Source organism: Pogonomyrmex barbatus, unplaced genomic scaffold (assembly GCF_055798465.1).
Source record: "Pogonomyrmex barbatus isolate J1 unplaced genomic scaffold, ASM5579846v1 scaffold2, whole genome shotgun sequence".
Lineage (NCBI taxonomy): Eukaryota > Metazoa > Arthropoda > Insecta > Hymenoptera > Formicidae > Pogonomyrmex > Pogonomyrmex barbatus.
The window spans coordinates 13816002-13842945 of record NW_028297116.1 but is presented as its reverse complement, the minus strand read 5'-3'; the positions used below and the strand labels follow the sequence as shown (position 1 = coordinate 13842945).

The window sequence follows — 26944 nt, the reverse complement described above, 5'->3', positions numbered from 1 at the left end:
CCGCGGTTAATCTTACATTTATAAAGAATGCTGGTCATAAGCTCACTATTGTTCGGGCAAAGCTTAATTAGCGTAACTGTGTTGTGGAAGCAAATTGAGACTGCCGTTACGAACATCCTTTTGCGCCGGGGGCGGTACGAAAGCGCAGGAACGCGCGTAGTCGCCGATAAATTCACCCGAAGTGTTTATCCCGAGTGATTGAGAGAATGCACCAATTTGCTGAGCTATTGCTACGAAGGCTCATGTAATTTCTGTCAACTCAGCAAGCGCAGTTACCACCGAAAAGAGCGCGCAAGAAGCGATTCCGAGGGGGAGGGGGGGGGAGATGAATCGCGCGATGTTTCACGAAGCGGATGCTTTGCGCAATGTCATGAATTATTAACGCGAACATTGGTGTTTTAGTACACCTTCTATCTTTCATCATCCACTTACTATTTCGAAATAGACAACGCCGATCAAAAGATATACTTGAACGAAAGGGACCCGGAATTACCGAACCATCCTTCGTTCTCCTGAATTTTTAATCTTTAAGTTACCGCACGCTGCGATTTTCCCTCGGCGGAATCTATACGCGTTTACACTTTCCGAATAACATAAATATTTTAAAAAATTTCTATCGAGTAAAAATACGACAAGAAATTTTGCTATTATCCTCCTGAAAATTGAAAATTTATAAGCAAAGAATGACTATGATATAGTAAAAATGCAATGAATACGCGAGAGATATTCGAATCCGCATTGAATGGCTAACTGCGCGGTATGGATAAATTTGCTGAATAGTGCGTTGATTTGATGACAATTTTGTGGAAAATTTCAATAGAGTATAAATATGAAAAAATATTTGCGTCGTAATGATAATAGAGGCACAGCTCGAGAGGAAAATAGATTTTTTTATTTCATTATAGAAAATACATTTTCAATGAAAGATATATTATTTCTGTACGTATTTGTAGATATTTTCGAAAATATTTAATAGAAATTTTAGGTACAACTTTTCTTTATATCTAATTATATCTAAATTAAAAGAAGCGTGATTCAGGGAATCGCGTAAACCGTAAATGTCAAAGTTCCAAGACTGCAAACTCTAAACGGATAATCACCGGCGTGGGTTTATCCTGGGGCCACTGTCATTAATCTAAGTAATACCCTGTTTCACGTGCAACTGTCTGCATTCACGGGTGGTTATTACGATCCCCGACATGCGAAGCGGCATGCAATCAAGCGAAACAAGTCCGCTGAGTACCGAACAAGCAAGTCAGAGATCGCAACATCTGTGCCTAGCGGGATCGTATGATAAAGTGAGATATATCACACATTTGCAAAATTTGACACAACGTATTCCTATCGCATGTGTTCCGTTCGAGAATATCATTTCTGGCTGTGCCACCACAATAAGCATTGAAAATGCATTTGGACACGTTCCGCACGCGGCGTCGACGATGACGACGCTAATGATTGCAATTCCGTATATCGTCAAACTTCGTATCTGACTGTAAACTTTGCGCGATCGCAGTGTTGACAGTTAAATGGGTTTCACGGGAAAGTTAGCCGAAGTAATTAAGTTTTTTTTGTTCTGCATTTCGTACCGGGACTTTATTAAGTTTCGACCAAGTATTTTGGCTGAAATCCAATATTTATGCATTTTGTTTGCCAGTTTGTTTACCAGGAACAATTGATACGTTTTTGATTGCCTCCAAAATTTATGTCGTACACAAGATAGCAGAAGCTAAAGCTAGATCTACGAAATTAAAAAAGTCTTTATCAACGGTCTTTTATATATTTATCGCAAAGTTTGTCGGCTCGTAAAAACATATGTCAGCAAGTCAACTTACATGGAACATTTTCAAACTAACTAAACTTACCTATTGCTAACGCTATCCGAAGGCAGAGACACAGTCGTTACTCGTCGTAAAATTATAGAAAGTTCGAGCCAATATATATATATATATATATATATATATATATATATATCCAACGAGTGGTTATTCAAAGTTATGTCATGTTAGAGAATGTCGAGAACATTCCCAGAATTGTAGCCCGCTAACAAAGCTGCTTCTGCGCGTGCATTTGCACTAATACGTTTTATTGCGGCGGCTTTCGGATCGGCAGTTTCCAGTTTCACGCGTTTGTTCCCCGCGTTTCTTTGGTACTTCGGTGCGCGCGGGATGTCAAGTACATTAATGCCGATCCCGATAATCGATCCGATAAATTCGACGAGTGCCAAACCGAGTGATATCTCACCACCGAACACCGGAGAGTGTGCTCAGGGAAATGTGCACCTAAAATTTTTTTTAAATTTTTATCACTCAAATACGAGCAAAGGACGGGACGCGTTTTAACGGGCGTTCTTAAACGGGAAACGTTAATTCGATGCAAATTAACGGCGAGAAAGACACTGACTTTCTTATTCTCCGTTTAACTCTCTCATTACTCAAGCCGGGGATTAAGCAAACTGCGCGATATGAACATGGAGATTAAGCGCGATTTATGGGTGCGCGGCTTACAGCGATTAAGCGAACACGCTTGTTGAGTAAGTGTGCCCGATATAATCCGACGTAGACCGTGGCTTTGCAAACACACAAATGTAAAATGCTTATCCATGGCGAAAAAATGGTTGGCGTATGCAAGAAAATGGCAGCATAGGCTGTTTTTCCCAACCAACGATGAAGTATCTCTTGTTTGTATTACATTTAGAGTGTGCTTGAGATTGGCGAGTTGGGAAAATATGCTCAGAGGAGTGCATAAACAAATTATTTTTAAAATTCTACATCGGATATATACTTACTTGCGCGGTACGCGCGATATTTTCGAGAAACTTTCTATTCTTTTTATAGGTCACGTGATCAATGTAGCTCACGGAAAGATCAATGTATAAAGGGATTATCGGATAAATCGAAATTGAAAAGAGATAAAAAAAGGAAGATAGAAGGAAAAGAAGTGTTTTGTTTTTGCGAACTTGTGAGTCGGAGTGAAAGAGAGTGGAAAATTGTACAAGAAGGATTAATCGCACAAACGGGAAATTTCGATGATTCGAAATCCACTCTTGATCCAAGCCGGATCGAGTTGGCTGCGAGAGGCGCATTTGCGAGCGCCGACAGACGTCGCGCTTTGTCGTTTGAGGGGGTACGCGATAGATACGGGCGCCGAACGACAGATATGGCACGGCGACGCGGAGCTGAAAGACGAGAAAGCAAGCACACATAACAGGTCGGGCCGTTGATAGCAACAGCACTGTGTTTGCGCGCCGGTAAAAGCGGCACAGGATCGCGAAGGGTGCGATATCGGGCTGGCGCCTGCTCGACACGCTCGATAGCGGTTTTAATTAATACCGCTCGCTCGCTCTCCTTCAGCCTCGATCGGGAGTCCAGCTACACGGATTGTTCTCCAAAATGAGAAATTTGAGAATTCAAAAATAGGCATTTATTCTATTAACTAGAATTACACAATGTGTAATCGTAGTTCTCTCTCTCTCTCTCTCTCTCTCTCTCTCTCTCTCTCTCACGAATGTTTTATTTTTGAATTATAATTTTTTAAAATTTAATCGTAAACGATCAAAGATTTCAATGAATTATTATTTTTAATGTTTTAAGTATAAATACGTAATTATTTTGAAAGTAACTTATTTAACTTAAGTATTCTTCTTTAGATATTGCCTTTCTTCTATTTGGTTGAGTTGTTTCTCGTTTAACGCAGACCATTGTTTGTGAGACGCTTCACTTCACAGAGTTTTGTTCTTCCATCTAGCTCAGTAGAGGCCAATTAGACAGCGAGAATTTTGCAAGATTTCCTGATAATATTTAACGTAACAGCTCCGTGTAAAATTTTTGTTGTGTTGACTGGCTTGGAAAAGTTTAAAAGAATTTGCTCAATTTGTCAATATTACCTCTTGCGCATTCTCGTGTTGGATTTCATTAAATAGATTGGATACGCTTTCGTGATGCTCCATAGTCACAAACAGTTTTCCGCAAAAAGATATAATTGAAAAGAACTAATGCATTTAAGTGGTTTATTAAGAGTATTTATACGGAGCTTTGTTGTAGTAAGTGTATTCCTTTTAATTAATTGTTACTGAAAGCTGCGTTCAAAATATTTGTTACAAAATAAATTGTTTAATTTTGTAAACCTGATACTCAATAATCAATTTTTAATAATTGTGTTTTCTAATTAATTTTTTAATAAATAAATAAATAAATAAATAAATATATATATATATATATATATATATATTTATTTATTAAAAAATTAATTAGAAAACACAATTATTGAAAATTGATTATTGAGTATCAGGTTTACAAAATTAAATAATTTATTTTGCAAAAAATATTTTGAACGCAGCTTTTAGTAACAATTAATATATATATATATATATATATAAAATAATACATAAATTATGTGATATTTTATTATTTTAAATATTAAAAAATAGTAAAAGGTATAAAATATATTACACTAAATTATTTTCTAAACTTGTAAAAGCGATAAATATATATATTTTATAAAATATATATATTATTCCACGTTTTCGTGCGTCATTAATTTAACTATAAATATACTTAAGATATATGTATATATAAAAGACAAATGTGTATTGAATGTGTATAATTGATCATATAAAAATTAAACTTTCAAATAAATATAATTTCATCACCTTTTATTACATTAATTCAAAGCACAGATACAAGATAAAATGACAAGAAACAAAAAGTACAATTAATTGTTGCTTTTGTTATGTCTTTTTCATTAATGAAAAACTTTGGATTACAAAAATACAATTATGTGTCAAACTAATAATTTTTCCATTCATCAAAAACAGACAACGAGAGATTTCTTTATATATGATATAACATTGAAGTATCGATATTTTTTACAGCATTAAATTTCCTCGACGTGGAAAAATGTAGCTTTAGAGTTGACTTTAGTCGATTGTATCGAGGTGTCGATCTATAATTTTGTTTCTTCCATTCCAGCTATTTTTCGCTCGATTGAAAAGCAACAGTAGAATTTCGAACACACCAATAAATATGAATAGAAATTCTCTTAGATCTTCGAGTATTGATCTTCAAAATTCAAGTTTCGTCGAGAACAAAGATAATAAAAAGAAAATAACATGAAGTATAAAAATGTTATGAAAACAAAATTGAATAATGTTTTTTTTTTTTTTTCATAATTTTGCAGACTTTTTAGAATATTCCGCATGTTTTACTTCTCTTTCCTTTGTATGTTAAAAATAATATTTTCGAATAAGTCATAATGAATTTCGTACGAAGCGTAAAATTATAATTGCTTGCCTCGGATGCAGTCAACCTTTTACGGAATTCGTTGAAATTTAATTACGCGGAATATCAAGCAAAGTCTTTGTAGCACATGCATATTGAAACTCGCAAGTAATTACACCTGTCTTCAGAGCTATTCTAATCGCTCTTGTTATCGTTTATAGTCAAGGAAAATTTCAAATATCTCGTATCGTATAAATGCACGGCACGAAATACGTGGGCCAGATACGATTTCCTACAAGCGAAATTAAAAAGCGATTTTTAAATATTTATAGTACACAGTAAAAAACATTTGTATTTGTGTTAAAATCGGTCCTTGTTAAAATTTTTGTGTTAAATAACCTACCATATTTATATGTAAATTTAACACATGTCTACTACGTTAACTGATCTTAACAAATATAAAATGTAAAATTATTAAAATGATTTAAGAAATGTGTTAAAATAACACAATTCGTACGTATTTATTCGATATGTTAAAATTTACACAAAAAAAATATTGGTTTTACTCTATAACAGGAGTGGGGATGACTTGTTATTATTCTTTGTGTGGTTTCGGCATAGTCTTGAATTTTGACGCGTCTCGACATATTATTTTATCATAAAAATTATGTTAATTGTAACACACAATTAACTTCAAATTAAGATCAAGAGTACATTTCTTTTTTGTTGAAATATTAACATAGTGTCGGTGTTACTATTTAACACATCCATATTATGTTAAATTAACACAAAATTTTGAGTGGACCGTTTGGGACATGCGATTTATGTTAAATTCAACACATTTTTTTTTCCAACAGTGTACTATACATTAACGTCCGCTACGATATCCTCCAGAAGAAAGTTAAACAAGGGAGAAAGTTGAGAAAGTTAAACAAAGGATTATCGAGCCGATATATTGTCCGTCGAGATATTCCAGAGACACATTTGCTAAATGACATTAATGGCCGTGACACGAATATCGTTGTTTCTATCTTTCGTATTTCTCTTATCTTTTACAAGCAGCTTACGAATGTAGCTCTTATAGACGCCAAAAACTGATTGCGACCGCCACCACTTGTACGGATGCTTGCCAGATTTCCTATCTATCGCGTGGTGTTATTCACAAGAAATATGTGAGTGGTATTTAATTTCGCGAGGCTCGATAATTTATAACACAAATTCGATCGATACGTTCGTTGCGCTGCAAAATATTCAATAAGACGATGCATGGATGTTTCGAATTGTGAGATGTTGAGCCATCCTAAATGACGGAACATCCTTGCTTCGACTAGTACGATAACGCGCACAAAATTTATTAACCTCCCAAGTAATAAAATGAAAATGACACGAAATTAAAAAGAGTAGTATGATAGTTAATTTTTAAATATAAACTCTATAGAAATGCATCGTAGAAAAATTTAGAAAAATCAAATAGTTAATTTTTCTAAATATGTTAACTTTATAGAAATGCATCAAAGAAAAATTACAGGTTGCAGTATTACTTTTAATAATTTATAATAGCGATAATTAAAAAATATAATGCCTAAAACTGCAGTATGTGGGAATCACAAATTCTTACACAAATTTAAATTTAAAATTGATCTACTTTTTTTACTTTAATATATCATACTCGAATGATTTTAGAGTACAATTTTATGAATTAGAATGAATATAAGGAATGGAATTTTATAGTAGAGTTTTGTACAATAGTTAAAATATTTTACATATAAGTTACATATGAAATTATACACAAGTTTTACAAATTATGTGTAATGTAAAATGAGATGAGATAACGACGAATTTCGCTTTGTTTAATCGAGGAGCGAATTCTAACTGAGACTTGTGCACGGTTAAGCGGTTACAGACAGGTTTGGCAAGTACAAGAAACCACAGAGGACTTTGGTCTGACCAAATTGAATGCGCCATTCGCAGTACTGTGGGAATTGGCACAGCCAATGTCCTTGGCAGTTCTACTGAAATCCGTTTGACTAATATCGCAATGGCGTTACGTTAAAACTGCTGCAAGATTTGATTTGATAAACTGCTTTCACGAATGTTTGACATAGCGATCTGCCATTACTTTTATATTCTTAATTAGATTCTAATTTCATTATCCTGTACATCGTTTAATTTCTTAGAAAACATTTCTCCCACGTATAATCCCGAAATACTATGTCGCAGGGTAAAGACTTTCGACACCCTTACATGAAGTCTTCCAAGGCTAAATAAGGGAGTTCGTTGATGCAAATTAATGATAGTGATCATCGAGGGTGGAAGACAAAATGCTATAGGATAGAAGGAATAATTAGGTACATGACGTATTCCCGAGACTTTATTGGGGGGGGGGGGGGAGAGAGAGAGAGAGAGAGAGAGAGAGAGAGAAAGAAAGAAGTTTGAATCTAATAAGTTATATCGGAAATAGAATAAGAATAATGCGTAAAGTATCATTAAAAAATTTAATTTAAACATTATATTTTTTGAAGCAAATAAATTATAAAAAATAATCACAGAATTCTTAATTTCGATTATAACATTGTAAATAATATAACACATAATTTAAATACTCGTTTAAATCCGCCTTGAAAAAGTGATAAATTATATTAGAATATTAATACAAGAGTTAATGGTTCAAAATCAATCATCAATAATAAGGTAATTCAATTTGCTTTCTTTTTCTTCCCGAGATATGTACCGTTTTGTAACACGAGCGAAACTATATATATATATATATATATATATATATATATATATATATAGTTTAACAATTATATCGCGGTGAAATAAAACGGCGTGCTGACAGAAATTGAGCTGTCACTACAAAAAAAAAAAAAAAAAACGTGATGATATCACTTTTTAAATATCTAGCGATGATGAAAGAGCTGAATGAAAGACACATGGTTGGCTGAGTGCGAAACGCGTCGAGCATTCTGGCGTTATCGATCGATTCCAACTATTCCCTCATGATTCATTCAACGAAAATTTCAAACAAGAAAGATACGCGATGTTCAAAGAGATGTTCAAATCTAAATCTGTATAAAATTAATGTCTTTTATTTTAACGTAATTTTCACAATTATATTGTAATTAATATTTGTTTTAACTGAAATGTAAAAGCTTCAATATTTCTAAAATTATAAATAAAAGTAGAGAACTTTTTTATTTGGTTAAGCCTTGAGTAATTCAATAAACTAAATTATTCACTTAAATATGGAAAGTTCCTTAAGCTAATTGAAAATTCAAATTGCCAAGATTTAACTTGGAAATAAGTTTTTCCTTCTCAGAAATAGAAAAAGAATAAAATTTTATATTTTCATAAATAAAATTCTTCATTGATCAAAATTATAGAGTGTATTAATAAATGCTCATGTGCAGATTATTGTAAAATTCATAATCTAATCTGTCACTTGACTAATTCTAATCCGGAATTGGCTTATCAGAATTAACTTCTTAAAGAGATTACAAGAGAGATTATAGAACTTAGTAAAGAACTTCATTGTTTCATAGGACAGACTATCCTTCTCTCTTTCCTTTCTTTGTCTTTTCTCTTTTCCTTTTTTTCTATTTTATTTATCGTATTTATTGTTATTATTTGTATTTATTGTTATTATTTGTTCGTCTTTTAAGATAAAGAAAAGAAGCATATTCTTTTCTTTGAATATTTAACATTAAAAGATATATTCCTTAAAAATTCATGCGTAACAGCACACAAACGGTGGATAATCAATATCAATATTATCTGCATGAATAGCGAATTATCATAGTAAATATCAAAGTAATTACCAAAGTTTCCATTTCTCGTACAATAACCCATCTCGCATTCGCTTCTTTATTGCCCGACAAAGTGGCAAAGGAATTTTACCTCGACATTTCGATTTATATTCCGCGATAATTACTTTTGCGCTTTCTTAATGAGGCAGCGCTCACTATACAGAATACCCCTATTTTCTTGTGCAATTAAAGGCTATTTTTCTGCTAGAAGTTGAAATTGTCTTGAGATTTAATTATCAAGATATTCATTTGGAAATGACGCCCAATCCAATGTTTGTCGATGAAAACGTTTCGAAATTTAATGAAGAAAATATTACATTATTATGATAATATATCTCACGAGACACTTCGTATAAAACGAAGTTCTTATACAGTGAGTCTTATACCTATTGTAACACGTAAGTAGCTTTCGATATAATAACTGAGTCAAAAAGGAAATATGCCAAGAAAGAAAATTGGATTCTTCGGCGCTTCGTTCGAAACTAACGACGTACGATTTATCGCGCCATACTAAACCATATATCACCGTGGCAATATCATTCTCGGTAGATTTTCCATCACATAGACATTCATTATCAACCTAAATTAATTAAAATTAATTGTAATTTAAAGAATGCAGATTATTATAAGTTAAAAAAATAATAATCTTAATCTTGTATAACTAAAGATTGTACAAAATAGATATAATATTACTATATATTTCGTTTTTTATAGCAGTAAAATAAATAATGCAACTATAAAGTTTATACTATAGATCAAGTTTGTTCCAAAAATATTTAGAATAAAAAAAAAGTTTTACGAGTGTAAAAATATCAAAGTCGAGAGCGAGCGTGAGATAATAGACAGCGCATTGGTCTAGTATGTTACAGATCTCGGCAGGACCAAAATATTTTCGTGTCTGGCAAACCACGAGATTTCTTGCCCACAGAACTCTTAAAAAAATTTGGAATCGGCGTTAAAAAGTAGGTCCCATATGCCTGTGTATGACATGCGCATCACAGGCATATGAAGTGAGGTAAAACAGGAGCCTATATAAAAGTAGAAGAAGAAAATATCGCTGGACAATTTTTATTTTTGATTAATTCGTAAGTTATTTCTCGCATGTGACTTTCTCTATCGATTATATATATAATTTGTATATATATATATATATATATATATATATATATATAAAATATAAATATATTTTTTCGGGGGCTCGCACCAGGAGGATTATTGTATATTTGCCAGTGGCATTGGAGGGTGTCATCGCTACATCCATGGAATGAGAGATCATCATCGTTCTGGAATCATTCGGAGGGGAGAATATACATGTATATATATATATGTATATTGTAATATATGTATACATGTATAACATTGGATTGTTTAACATGTTGTTCTAAACACGTTATTGAGATAAATATCATTATATGCCTCTGTAGTCAAAAGGATAAGATGTCTCCCCGGTAAGCAGGAGATCCAGGGGTTCGATTTCTGATTGAGGTGGTATTTTTTGCAAAAATAATAATTGCGAATTTTCACGACTGGTTCATGATCGGACCCCGCCATGACGTATCTTCCCTTCTTATTTGATCTACTGTGCCAAGCTCGTTCTTTAATAATTTATAAATAACAAAGACAGATCTTTCATGAATATTAAATATGTACATATTACATTTATAAAATAGTATTGAAGTAATAAAGGAAAGTATGTCAATTTTATATTTGTATTGCAAACACATATGTGAAATTATGAGAAATTATTTTATGATAATAAACACAAATTAAAACCATCAATTTAACAAGGTAATATTATCTTTATGTTTGCCAAACGATTATTGTAATTACTACGCATACAGCATAATGAGTTCTTTTTATCCAATTATACTCCATAATTTTTATACATATAAAATTTATATACATATATATATATATATATATATATATACTAACATTACGTAAAATTTAATTTTTAAAATATAATGTTTGTAATGTAATGTTTTGTAAAATTATAGTCCTCATTTATTTTGTAAATTAAACATGCGATATTATTTTTTATTATAAAAAAAGCAGTTGCAAAAAAAGATAACTAAATTGTTTTATTTCAAACCTAAATAATGTTAGCCTTTTGATAATAATATTTAATCATATAAAATATTTAATTGAAATAAATTAAAAAAAAACAAAAAGATGTTAGAAAGATTGCTTATAAAATGGGATGCAATATTCACTATTTCATAATTCCCTTATCCTTCATTAAGCATGTTTTGCTACAATATCCTAAAATGGACGCTCCCCTGTGTTTCCTTGTATTAACTCTGTTTCCCTTCATTTTATTTAATACATTTGAATATTTATTATAAAACAAAATTTCCGATATTTGACCAATTCAATAGGAATTCTACACTTTTGTTGTACTTAACTTTTCATATTGCAATGAATAATTCACGACGTAAAATTGCGCGGGAAATGTTTCTTTTACAATAGTAGTTATAACCAGAGTATACAGTTATACATAACAGTTATAACCAGAGAAATGTACGAGTATATATTATTTCTAAATAATTTTATTTTGTACAAATATGAAAGATCTTTTTGATATCTTTTTGATTTTTATATTCAAATTTATAATATAAAGAAAAAATTATATGTAATGTGCGCGCGCGCGCATGCGTGCGTGCGTGCGTGCGTGCGTGCGTGCGTGCGTGTGTGTGTGTGTGTGTGTGTGTGTGTGTGTGTGTGTGTGTATGTGTGTGTTACTGTTGCTTGTTATGCTGTTTCGCTCTAACTGTATCGCTGTGCTGTCTCGCTCAGCGAGGCTTTGTAAGCGTCACATTCGACCTGTATGTGACTTTGACCGAGCTTGCACCTTGGTATCCAAGAACGTGTTATATGAATGCTTGATGGAATCGGAATAAGTTACCTGTTACAGTTGTATATTCGGTTACGCGTGCCTCCCATTTCTATGCGCAACACGACAAAAGGATGAAACAGAATAACATATAACACGCGATTAATATACGTAGATTTTATAAAATTATAAGTATATTTTATGAAATAGAGTATATTAATAACAAAATAATGACAAGATTTACGATCAGGAACTTTCAAAAATAAAAAAAAAAAGAAAATAGATAATGTAAATTGAAGGCTATTGAAAATCAGCATAGTAAGTCTAGTAAGCCCTGTAATTACTGATCATAGAATTCAATTTAATTATGAATTTGATTGGAAAAGTATTGAAGTTTTAGATGTTAAGGAATCCTTCAATAAATACCTTATTTCTGAAATATTACATATCAAATGACAGAAAGACAGTCTTCATTTATAATTTAATTTATAAACAAATACGAATGTCTTAGATCATATGTGTGCTTACAGTTCTATTTTAAATAATATATAAATTAAGAACGTACATTATTATATGCCTCCAAAGACATAACGAATTCATATCCAATATAAATTTTTTGTAAGAATATTCTATATCATTATAGCTAATTCACAAATTCTTTTTGGATTCCTTGCACTTGATTGCAACTATGTTGGATAACTTATCTGTTTATTTGGGAGGCTGTAAATATCCTAACTAAAGGACACATGACACATAAAAATAGACGTAACTAATAACATATTCGATCGTTGAAAATAGCTCAAATATGATCCGATAAATCTCTCTATCAATATTGCAAGTTGTAAATGTTTGTTAAACAAACTTATATGTGCACTTATGTTGACTCTTAATAGCCTTCAATTGGCATTATTTATGTTATTAATAATAAATAAATTGGAGAGAAAGATAGAAGACACTTGTGAAATACGATATTAAAAACATATTAATTATAAAAAATATATCGTATAAATCATTTACTGAATACAATTATTTTATTTGATACAATATCATGTGAGAACTTTTTACAAATTGGTACAAATTGATTAAATACGATTTATTTATAATATTTTTAATGTCTTATCCGTATAATTGTCTTTTTCATTAATTATTGAAATTCGGATTTAATGATGAAAATAAAATAATAACTAATAAAATAATAATTGTAAAATTAAAGCTGTGATCCCCTTTTTTAACTCTCGATTTTCCTTAATTTATAATGAATGTATTCATACTTCACACTTTCAGAAAAGACAAATTGACTGTCTATCAAAGATTTGATAGATGATTGAAATACTGAGAATTTTCGGGCTGTACAAACATTGACTGATTCGGTCAATCGCGACCCTCCACTGCAAATTTGAACAGCTCGCCGTCAGCACGGCGCCACGGAAACCGATTAATCGCTAGCGGCGTTAATGGATTTAACGGGTAAGAGCCGGTTATCATCTGGTTATCGGCCCCCGCGGCTGAGGGTTTAGCCACTCAGCCTCTGGCACTTGTATTTCGTCCAGCATCAACGAATATTGCCGCGAAGAAAATCCGAAAATACCGAAATCAAACCGTCATTACGCCTCGCCGAATTTGATAAGCAACCGGCTCTTCACACGTCGATTTCAAGGATTTCTCGAAGGATTCTTTTACTTAATACGATTTCGAAAATTGATTAATCTGTCTATTTGACTATTGTCTATTTGATAAAAAAATGTATCGATGGGCGCGAGGTTTAATAACACTAAATGTAATAAAAGTTTCGATTAGGAATCACTTTTTATGTGACTTTAAATTCTTTTTAGATCTGTAATTATTATGAGAATTCAATACAAAAATTTAATTAAAAGTTCGTTTTAGATAATCTATAATTTGTGCCAAAAAATTCAGAATAAGATTATAAGTTATATTCTAGTTCTGAAATTTGAATGGGAATTATAAATTTATCTCAACAATAGATTTGTCTTAAGTTTGTGACAAATTTTAGATCGCCTAATTAATAATCGAAAAAATTACTGCGTGATGATGGATGACACACAGCATAGTTAAAATATGAATGTATAATTAATCATTTAAATACTCGAAACAATAATTACGATTTGAATATTATATTTTACAATTCTTACTTTTTCCACAAAGTATATTATAAAAATAATAAAATAAATACGGATAACGCATGTTTACTTTCCAAGTGAATTTAAATTTTAAAAATCTAATAAACGCTATTTGCTAAATTACTTTTGAGCGACATTGAGAGATAAACCTAGACCTTACACACACAATTTTGCACTCACGAGTTTGTCTAAAGTTTCGACCGAGTTGTTCCATGTACTATTTCAGTCTCCGTTACTTTCATCTTCCTAATGCAGATTGCATACGTGCACAAACACGTATACGAGGAATCAGACAGATACGAATAGAAAAACGTGGAATCTTCTGGCTATATTTATGGCCCGGTTTATACAAGCCGAGTTTGATGCTTTTCTCAAGCATCTAATGCTCGTTTCTGATATTAACACCAGCCAGTCAGCAAGCTAGGGATTGCTCGCATCATCTTTAAATTGCTCGAGTGTTACATAGTTATTTAACGATTTCGGATAGTTCATAGTAATTGAGTTCTCATTAAAGTGATGAGAACTAAGTTTTGCCATAAACAATTTACCGGAGTATCGGAGTACTCTCTCGGTCGGGTTGCTAAATGAATTTCGACGATCTTTTATTTCCCGATAAAAAAATATAACGAAACGTGAATAAAAAAAAAAAAATATCGCGATGGCGTAGGGTAGTTGATGAAATTTTTAAGTAAATGAAGTTTAAATTGTTTACAGCATCGGATCGCTCGTTTCGGTCATCAAAGGGTTCGACGTTTCGACGAGTACACTTGCCTGCGTGCATGCATGCGTACGCTGCGAGAGTGTTTGTTAGCTTTTGCCGCGCAAAGCGAGATTAAATATGCAATTAAGTTGTTTTCTGAACATTGGGAAATACGCTGGACTTTCGAGGAAATCGATATTAATTTCGAGCGGTCGAAATTTTTATTAAAATTATGGTTCGTTACGACGTACGATAGCCGTACAGTAAGTTCGTTACAATACTATTACAGTGAATAAAAAAAGAACCTACACACTCGATGTTTTTTTTGTTTTTTGAAATAATTTTATGAACATTTTTAGAAAAAAAAAAAAAATATAGTTTTGTTCAACATATTAACAGATTTTAAAGACAAGATTGTGTGAAGAATATTTTTTAAAGGGATAATTTTTCTCTTATACGTCAAATTATCTCAGAATGAATGATACTTAAACATCTTTTACCTATTATTATTTTAACGAGAATATGCAATTTTAGCTTCCTTCAATTTGAAAAAGTTAGAGTCACATTTTACTCCTAAATTACTCCTAATTATCCTAATTATCGGCATTTTTCCCGTCCCGTTGTTCTCGTTTGATTGAACCTTCTGCTCTTCCTCATCTGCTCCAATCTCCCGATTTTTTTTTCTCTCTCTCTCTTTAATGCCCGGCCGGCCGATACGCAATACGTTTATTGATTACTCCGCTATTGATTATTCCTTCAACGCGTTACATCACGGAGACTTATGTAATTGAAGGCGCATGCGAGAGAACGAGAGGCTCCTTTTATGACGTTTCGAGTCGCAGCTTGCACAACAGCTTTTCAATAGGCTACTGTCATTTCGTGCGTCCGTTATCAATCGCTTTGTAATGTTCGAGCTGTAGTGTAGCTCTATCTAGTGAAAACGCATCCGGCAACCTGTGAAATCAACGACGGAACCCGACCGAACCCGCTCAATAGCGGCGGAATCGACGAAGATATCGCCCGTCTCGCGGAAAAAAAAAACAGCTAGGATCGTTAAGAAGGAGACAGAGTCATCGACTGTACAATATAATCTATTCAGACGAAACGATTTCCAATAAGATATTGTCTTATCGATATTGTTTAGCTTTGAAGTCATATCACATTTTATGAATATCGCGTTATGAAAGACGAAATGGAAATCTATCGCAGAGAATTTATTTCTGAAAGTGTAAATATTTGAAAATGCGGGGAGATAAATTTAAAATAAATTGATAGATAAATTGATTTATTTCGTAAAGTACTCGAATTTTTAATTCGTAAATCGCCCCGGAAATTGCTCAAGTTTACTTTACTTTACTGGATATATTTTATGGAATTTTTAATAAACTTTATTAAAAATAAATCGTATACCAAGATATTGCGATACCAAGATACTGCGAATGCGGATAATTTTGTTACTTTTAACTAAGGTTAGCTGTTGTACGATCTGCTGATCTCATAGAATTAACCATAAGAGAAAGCCAGTCGTTGATCCGAGGCATCCTCCATACATTTTTATCAATGGATTAAGGTCCTTAGGATGGTCACGTCAAATTAGAGTAATCAATACTGCTTACTGATGACAAATTATTGGCAAGCGAGCTTAATCCTTTCCAATGTCGAACATGCTCAGAGATACTGTGCACTTATTAGTTTAATAAAATTAAGTTTAATATGAAAATATTATCTTATATAATATGTCATATTATGCTTGACTCAAACAATAATGCAACTGAATGGAATCAAGCGACCGAATAATTTCTTTTAAAAAAGTCGAAACAAAAAGGTCGAAAACAGAGCTTAATTTATAAACGACAAGAAACTAACTTTCGGTGTTAACGTCAAGATGTTCGAGATGAATTAAACAAGAGTGACGAATGCAAGGTATTATTCAGTATATATCGTGTCAGTGATCACGAAGCGATTTAATGCCTTCCGCTCGAACTATCTCTTGTAATCCAACGCCATTCGTCTCGCACGCAATTTCAATGAACTTCATCGCCATGTCCCATCTACATCCGATTCTGCGTCCTCCGGAACGGAAACGATCGGGCCACGCATAAAGGAATTTCATGGATTAGCGAACAGCCATTTCCGCGTCCAGCCGATGAGCTTCCGCAATTCGCTTGAAGGGAGGATAATTGCGAAATCACGAAAGCACAAATCTGGCAATCAGCTTACGACAAGTCTACTATGCTACAAGTACATCTAGGCACGAAATACTAACGAGAGCAACCGTTTATATATTTCATGAAAATCAGTTAATTGATGCAGACAAAGGGACTTGGTCAAAGGGAGTCGATGAGAAACAAAATAAATAAATTTCTTTAAAAAGGATTAAAACTATTTAAAAAAATCCAACTATTTCAATTTATTACAGAAGGAATTAATAACAGAGGAATTTTTATATACTGATGAATTATAATATTAGTTCAAACACGATTTTTTTGAGATCGATTTTATAAATCTTTCCAGTAAATTATATAATTAAAAATACTCGTTCGCGTATTTTATACATATTTTCTAAACATTAATTTTGCAGTTTTATTAATTTTGAAATATTATTTTAAAGAGGCAATTTTTATCTTGATTTACATCTTCAATATTTAATTTACCTTGCCATTTTAATAGATATCTCTGATAATAACTCTGATATCATTTTTTTTATTTTTTTAAGTTTTCTAATTTTTTTTCTAAAATATTTTTGATATATTGCATTTTCAAAAATAATAAAAATTCTCTGTATTTTCTGTATTTTATTAACAAAGCATCTTTCATATTAGTTTAATTAAGCTATAAAGAAACAATAAAATGCTTTTACGCTTCCTACACTCTGTTGCAAAATATGAACACACAATATAGTTATTCATTTTCTCTCTCTATGAGAGTTTACACGTTACGTATATCGTCTCTATAAATTCCATAAGTTTCTCCTCCGGTCGTTCCGTTAGGTAATCGAATTTGCAGCACGTAACGTAGATATAATATAGATACTATTATTATGAAAAGGCGTTTTCTGCTGCAATGCTGTTGTTATCTCGAGGAACTACGGTGAATACACAACGTTAAGATAATGCATATGCAAACGTAACTCTCACATATGCGATTTACAGTACGTAAATACAATAGCAACAAAACAATGCAACCGATATCATTTGTGTTGTATGAGCTCGAACGACTAAAACTTGCGTCGCACGCAAAATATACTATTTGTGATTTTACGAACGTACATTACAAATTACAAAAAAATCTTGAAACAACAAGAAATATGTCTATATGCAAAATGTCTATATGCAAAATGTCTATATGTCTATATGCAAAACACAGAATGTAATGAATATATAACACATAGCGACACCCATGGCGCGCATCGCAAAATCGTGAATTCTGAGTTGGAGAATCTACTTTCTACTTCCGCATAATACTGTCACAGACATTATGCGCGCGGATCGTCGAAAACGGGCTTCAAATTACATATTTCGTTCCATTCTGCTTTCCCATTGCGTTATCAGCCTTGTGTTCTTCCGTTCTACGATAGTCGTAGCGCGACATTATTTGCAGAACAGTATTACGGAGTTTGCTCACTCCGGGCGTAACTTTCCTCCTCCTCCTCCCCCCCCCCCCTCCCCCTTCCCCCTCGCTCCTTCCCCCTAATATACCATGTAACAATCTCCAGATTCTATTCGACGGGCGGCGAAATATACATGGGAGGCGTATACGTGACAATTCGCGCGATACGCGACGCGGATCCGTGATAAGAGAAGATATTCTCAACAACGGATCCGCTCGATACTCGGCATATGTGATCCGGGTCCGCGTGACGACAGTCCCCGAGATAAAACTCTCGGGATAACGTAATTTTAAGACAAAACTCTCGGGATAACGCAATTTTGAAAAACTCGCCATGGAAGTCAGCGGGGGCGCGTGTGCCTTCCACTTCCAAATCTTCGCTTGAGTTTTCATTACTCGGGAAAGGAGCTCGGAACTTTTTTTTTCTTTTCTCTCTAAGGTAGGAGTAGCGGATGGATCTCACCACCACTGACACAAATGGCGCACCGCGATACGCGCGCCATTCTGTATTCCGAGGGGAGTGCCCGGGAGATCTCCATTCTCTCGGGCATTCGAACCGTCGTCTGACGACGACGGACTCTTGAAACGCTGATGAGATGTCGTACGATTATCCGTCTCGTTTTTATCCGTCCGTGCGTTCTTTTGTCGCGCGGTGAGAGAGAAAAATTTGTATAAATAAAAAAAGCTGATGGATATTTCTCGTTGCCGCGTTGCAATCGACATCGCGCTGACCATGTCGGAAAAGCACAGAGAAATGCTCGTTTGCATATAGTCAAAGCCTTCGAAAGTGTCGAGTCCCATGAGAGGAAAAAGCTCGGCCTCGATTTTATCGTAATAAACAATATGTTCGACACAGTCAGTTGTTAATGAAATATTTCTCCGTACGCATGCATATATATTGACATTTTTGTTTCAAAAAGTTATTACGATTGTCCAAATAATCTGCGAAAGATGTCATTATTTATAAAAAAATATTGTTTGCATTAATAACAGACTAGAAATTATTATTTGTTTACGCAGTCAACCACTATTTGTGGTCAAATTAATTTCACCAATTATTCATCACATTATTCAAATTTAATAATTTAATTTAATTTAAAAGAGATATCACGAAAATAATAACATCAATCTATTCTAACAAGGTATAATGAATGACTGATGAATGTGTGTGTGCGTGTGTGTGCGTGTATGTGTATTATAATAGAAATAATATGACTTTTCTCTTATAAAATCACTTCGCATACTTTAAGATTTAATTTTCTTATGCGAGCCGATATCCTTGAATTTTATGTTGTTGCCTGTCCTTTAATGAAAAAGCGTCAGAAACTCGAATGAGCAATCTACTAAAACATAAACAGAGATAAAACATCCGAGATAGATTGTATATTCACAGTTTGTGTAAAAAAAAAATTAAAATAAGATAGAAGAAACGATCTGTATCAGTATTTTTGATTATAAAACGTCAAAATTAATTAATAGTTATACTTTACATAAATCTTTGTAAAAATAATGATTAGTACCGTTTTCATACATCATGCGACATGATAGTTTTCGAGATGCCGGATTATTTGCATATGAAAGGAGCGGAGATTCAGGCGCTCGACATTCCTTTAGATATATTAATAAAGTTTGTCGAGACTATATAGTTTTTGTCTCATCGCTGTGCCACGTTAATGTCGGTATTCACGCTATTCATACAAGTGTTGCGACCGCATCACGCCGTTATAAAATATCAACGTCTCTTCTTTATTGTACCTCCAGATCGCTTTTATGGTCTATAAATATTGTGGTTTTCGAATAATATTTAGTTTGATTCAGGATCATTTCTTTCTTTAGTACGACGATAATGAGAAAAAGAAAATCAAATATTTGAGTTGTTTTAAAAAAATGATGATACTCATATTTTATTTTTAAATAATCAAAATTATTTTATATTATTTTATATTGTTAAACAATCTTAATCAATATTTATTAAGTATCGCCTTTTTCTAATAATATGTGTTTCTATCATTTGGGAAAACTATTTTGAAATTTATATTTTAATTAAAAAAGCAATCTTTTTTTTTTAATAAATATATATATATATATATATATATATATATATATATATATATATAGAGCATTTCACCTTTCATGCAAATTTAAAAAAGGATGCAAAAACAATTCAACAAAAAATTTAACATATTAAAAATAATAATATATACATCTGATGATCTTTTTTCACTATTTTCTTTTTACATTTCAATATAATTTCATTATTATGATATTGAAAAATGAATGAAAATGCTTGGTTTTTCTGGGAGAAAGGGTATGGTAGAAATAATAAGTTTGATGTACTGGGTAATGGAACGAAACCGATAGTACCAAGATAAAGAGCTCGTATATTCTTACCGACAAGAATGGGTGGTTTATATTATGATATCCATTTTCGTAACCCCCACAAACATTGTTTCTTTAGATACTAGCATGTCTTTCCAACCGATTGATCCGGGTTGTCCGTTATCGTATTTTCCTGCCTTCATCGCATTTCGTTTGTTTTTCTATTGTTATTTATTGTACATTGAAAATATACAAAATCATGTGAATTCTAAAATTTTGAAGAAAGTTTTGTCGAATTAGAAATATAATTAGAAATATACATAAAGCACTAAAAAGTAACATCGTAATGTCAAAAATAAATATAATAAAAAGTAATGTTTGCTTGTAAAAAAGACATATAATTAAATTGATATTCAAATGTATTGAGGTATTAACTTTTCCACGATGCCGATTGATTTTCTCATTACGCTGACTTTGTAAATGGTTATCATTATGAACATAACGCATTTTAACAATTTATATATCTGTCACATATGTGTCGTAACTGTTATCGTGGATAAGAAGATTATAAGTTGTGTGAAAATATTTTATTTCATATCTTTTTTTAAGTATTTTATGACTAATTAAATATTAAAATAATATAATTATGTCATGTATTATATCAATCATTTTCTTCATGTCATGCTACATGAAATTGTTCATAATGCGAAATTGATATAATATACATTGCGACATAAATGGATAAAATTTTATTAGAATTTTATATTTAATTGAAAAATATATAATTTTACAAAAGAAAATGCGCGCGTAGCGCGCGTCTGTAATATTTATAGTCATAAGAAATATAAAACATATAAAAATACAAAAGATACAATATTCAAATATTTGAGAATTTACCAAATGTTTCCGAAATTGATAACATTTGATATTTTTAATTTAATTTCTATCTATTATATCAGAAATGGTTAAAAATTGATATTTATTAGAATATATATTAATAGACAAAATTATCACGTGTATAAAATCATGGTGAAATATTTTCTCAAAAATAAACATTAAAAATGAATTTGATTAAAAATTTAATTTAAAAAATTTCTATTAGTGGTCAGATAGACAAGCAAAAAGAGAAAATATGAAAGAGATAATGATAATCAGTTAATCGGAATACCTTTTAATTAAACACACGTACATTTAATCACGTTTAATTAATCAAGTTAATGTCTCAAAATAAATTGCCGAAAAATATCAGTTAAATTAAATCGAAAATTGCGTATTATTGTAGATGCATATAATTAAAATTGTATAGAACCTCATTATTAAATCTCACTAATTTTCTTATAATTTAATTCTAATTTTAGTTATGCTCGGCTTAAACTATATTATATCCTAATACATTTGTTAAATTACAGCTTCACACAGTATGTATCTAATTAATATGCTATTACGGTGTCTTTAAATATAAATACACGAAACTAGAGAATTCATAAATATTTATGACACACTAGAGACTCTTTGCAGAAATTCTCGTTCTTGCGATGCTTTGCGAAATTTTTTGGATTCACACTGCAATTTACTTTGCGAGCTCTACAAAGTGTATATTACGAGCAGGGATCCCAGATGCAATATTACATACTTATTCTGTATCATAAAGTCTTCGGATTCGCTTTAAACACGAAGAAATCGCGATATCATCGGGCAAGAAAACCGATAGAAAAATGATGGCAAAAAGAAACGCATGAAAGCAATATACAATTTAATTTTGAACAAATGTTTAAAATATTAAAAAAAAAAATAAATATTTTTAAATAATAACCGGCACGGATATGCGCATTGCTTAATGAAGAATGTCAGTCGGCGTATCTCATATCTCGCGGAAAGCGTTTAATTGCGGACTGCAATTAGTCGTCGACGACATCGCGTAAAATCTCGTTAAAAGCGAACTTTAATTTATCGATGACACTGCTCGGCGTGAAAAACAGAGCTCTAACGGAACCGATATTTTATCGCTTTACTCTAGAATCGAGCGCATATACTCTCTCGAAATAGTGGTACGGAATTAACCACGTACGACCACACCAGGAAGTCATATTTCAGTACCCGATGCAGTTCTGCGGCAATCAAATTTTTCCACACAAGTCCTATGAACTCCCTACGGTTGGCATGTTTCGACGGAAATTTAACCAATCGGTTGAAAGTACACAAACAATATCTTCTATGTATTCCGTAAAATGCTTTTCATGTTTATGAATAATGACCAAAACCGAGTTTTAAGAATCTAAATTGTTATACTCTCCAAAGAATATTAATATTATATCCTCCCTCTTTTGACATATTGGTATATACATAATAATTTTTTTTATTAACATTTATATGGTAAATAATTTTATCAATGTCAAGTTTTGATTTCTGAAAATATAATAATAATGAATAATTATAATAATATGATGAATAAGCATCGAATTTACGCGTATTTAATAATAAAATATCTAAGAATTTGTATAATTTATAGCATAAGCCATAAAAAAATAGAAATATAAAATATTTATGGAAAATATTATATTAATAATAATTGTCGCAATAAGTAATGATACTATATATCTATAAGGCTTCAAAATAAATTTAAATGCACGAGCGTAGGTGATATATTGATTTTAAGATTTTCAACATAGAAAAGAGAAATATATAGAAATATAGGATAAATCGATTCGCGAAAAGCGATTTTACCGCAAACATCCTCGGTATCTTTCTAAAAATACCAAGCGAATAAAGTTCAATATCTAATCAAGTTTCGAACTCTACTTTCAAACTGAGATTAATATAATATCGCTTTTAATTATATTGTATAATCCGTATTATGGAAAATGAAAGCCTCGGATTTATTTATCGCGTATAATTTGACTTATGAAAATATCAGTAAAACAAGTGCAAATTTTCAAATTATGAGTTGAAAATATTTCAAGATAAATGCGCAAAAAGATGCGTGCAAATGTTTGTGTCTTCATTGTCTTCAAAATGTCAGACGTCAATTCAATTAAATGACGAATGTTTGGGCCATCGCAGATTCTTACATAAACATTGTATAATCACACGGTGGTTTCCTTGAATTACTTGGCCTCAAGATCAACAATCTTCTATTGATGGTATAGATGCCGAGCATTTACTCATCTTTGAATTCGATATGATAATCAAACAACACGTTCAACAAACTCTGCATATTGCATTTGCCGATGCTGACGTGCCTGCATTTCGATCTTCGCATATTTGACACAGCTATTCCATCGGATATACAAAGGATATGCTTTCAGACTGTTTTCGCAAGATTCTAAGAAATGAAAAATTGAATGTTTGCGCAATGAAGTAGATTTTCTTTTTATAAAAAGTAAAACACCCACGATTCGATTAACTCAAATTTCTAGCGTCATTTATTAAAATGAACTCTCGCTTTGATTTATACACATTATACTCGCACCTCTTTTCTTCTCTTCTGCTGTAATGAAATTGTGCAAAAATTAAAAAAGAAAGTTTAAATTTTTATATGTTTAAATTTTTATATTTTGGCTTTTAAGCCTCGGTCTATTTTGAGGAGCTTAGATTCCGGATAATAAAATATCCCTGTCCCTAAAAAGACATCAGGAAGTGCGGAACGTTGGGAAGACTGAAAAATGAAAAGTATTTAATAAACTGCCGAAGGCATGGATAGCAGCCTCGCATATTTCAGCTGCAGAAATGATGGAATGTGGTATGATAGAATCGTGCGAATCACGATGACAGGCTGACCGCCTTCCATATCGAAACGTTAACATCTGAGAAATTGCATTTCGTTCATCGCAATCATCGACCTTTGCATCTTTGCAAAGGCATAACGTTTTGTCTAAAGCGTTTCAAAAGAATTCGCTGAATTTAATAATTGTATCATAATTGGCAATGCATTCCTTGCTTTCTTTGATTTAAGAATGAAAACATTAAAACCTTGTCGTGTCAGATTATACCAATTTGATTTATCTATTGATTTTAATCTTTTGATTACATTACTAATGTAACATATTTTTCTTTTGAAAAGAATATTTTATATTCGAAGAGTTCAGAAAAATAGACTGCATTTCTTATGACATTTGTTTTTAAAATCTCATTTAAGATAGAATTTGTAAATGCGATTCTAATCTTCCAAATCTAAAATTCTCTTTGCATCTGTGTCGCTGTCATAAATCGTATTACTGTTATAAATTAAATTTAATTACGAAGGCACGGATAATAGCTAGTTATATCTCGTTTGAAATGAGTGCATAATTTATCACGTGATTCATCTTTGTGGCGTTATACATACACGTATACATATACGAAATCATTAGAAATATCCATTTGAGGGTAATGAATCCCTTGATGATAATGAGGTAATGGCAGGAATAAAACAGAATAACCTGAAAGCACCGAGCGATCGTTTAAATACCTACATTTAATATGACCGAGTTTTACTCGTGTTCGCAATTTTCGTTATTTTGCGCGTAATGAAACGCATTAGCAGCGTAGATTGCAAGCCGCGCATAAAGTGCATCCTCCCCCCCCCTCTCTCTCTCTCTCTCTCTCTCTCTCTCTCTCTCTCTCTCTCTCTCTCCCCCCCTCCTTTCCCTCTGAGTGCAGAAGCTAAAATCGATTGGTGTTAATATTCAGTGCATCACCAACTCACTTCGATCAAACTTCTCTTAAGCGAAGGGGTTAAACGCACCTGCGCCATTTGCCGATTAATCAATGTCATATATTTTTTTTCCGACGTGGAAATAGTTAATTTTCCGTACAAACGTATAGATAGTCGAGCACATTTCTCACGGCGTCAGAAGAAAATTCACTTTGCGGTTGGTAATCGTAAGTTCTTCTTTCGATCAAGCTTGATTTAAAGTTTCTGCGCGACATAATCTTTCGAAAAGACAAATGATGGCAGTATATAATAAAGATTATAATCAATTAGACTTTTTATCGTTACTGCAATTATTAAACGTTTCATCGTGAATTTTTTTCTAAAAACTTATCTCTCTTAAAAGAATTCTATCATTTATATAAAAATACACGTTTATAACAAACATATTAAATTCAATTAAGTAACCTTCGCAAATTAAAATGTACAACAAATCTATAAAATATTTTATTAATAATTATGTTTCTTATTATAATGGTTTAATATTATTATAATATTAAACCATTATAATAAGAAACATAATTATTAATAAAATATTCTATAGATTTGTTGTACATTTTAATTTGTGAAGGTTACTTAATTGAATTTAATATGTTTGTATTATTATAATATTAAACCATTATAATAAGAAACATAATTATTAATAAAATATTCTATAGATTTGTTGTACATTTTAATTTGTGAAGGTTACTTAATTGAATTTAATATGTTTGTAAGACAAATTTTTATTTTTTAGCATTAAATCTAAAACATCACTTAAATATATAACATAAAATATTTATTACATGGTGATACTAAAATAAGATTGTCATTCTTTATAAATGTCCCATCATCGATTTTGTATTATATTTCATGAGATCAAAATTTTGTTTTTATTTTCCAGAAACTTTAGATGTCAAGCTGGGAATACGCCATCATGTTGTTTCCATCATCGCGATCGAAAAGCTGTCGATCAGATAAATCAAAATCTATAGAGAGGATGTTGCAAGAACAACGCGTTTACTACGGATCCTACATAACATATTTTATGCGTGTTTGTAAATTGTGTGATGTAACTAAAAATAAAATATTAGTAGCTATAAGAGCGACGCATCATCTCGAATGCATCAATATGAATTCGAAATTCATCGGCCCAACTATCACAACTTTCTCGTCGTTTCTATTTTAACTAATCAATTTATTTCCAAACTTTCCCATTGATCACGACATCAATATTATCGACGATACTAAACAATTTTAATCGAAATATATAAATACAAGTACTAGCGATAAGAGCATGCATGTATCAAGCTACGAGCGATAGGCTCGAGAAAAAGCATAAAGATTACGAATTATAATTACAATGAAAATAACGTATCTATGATGTATTTACTTTTAATCATAATAAATGGCGCATCTGTAATATATTGTTGTCATTGTTAAAATATCGCCTGCGTTACTGCAATTTCCAATTCTTTGCCTTGTAATATATAATTTTTGTAAAATTTACTTATTTATAAGTTTGAAGGGGAAAATTTACACTTGCTTGTTTTATCGCAATTTTATATATATATATATATACACATATATGCTTTTTATGTAATTTTTTCATAATATAATAAAATATGACTTATATTATTCGCTTCATAGT

General features: G+C 31.8%; 1 protein-coding gene across 7 annotated transcripts in view; it reads left to right on the top strand.

Annotated features, from left to right (window-relative positions):
• The window catches only part of LOC105430534 (prolactin-releasing peptide receptor), a 63914-nt gene extending 37198 nt beyond the window's left edge, over positions 1–26716 (top strand). For 5 of the 7 annotated variants that reach the window (XM_089076040.1, XM_089076042.1, XM_089076039.1 and 2 more), the window contains one exon: positions 26198–26716. The gene's annotated coding sequence lies outside the window, so the exon portion shown is untranslated. Of the gene's footprint in view, positions 1–9881; positions 12604–26197 lie in introns of those variants that run through there. The other 2 variants (XR_016139047.1, XM_089076043.1) reach the window with 2 other exon arrangements.
• Positions 26717–26944: the final 228 nt, after the last annotated feature.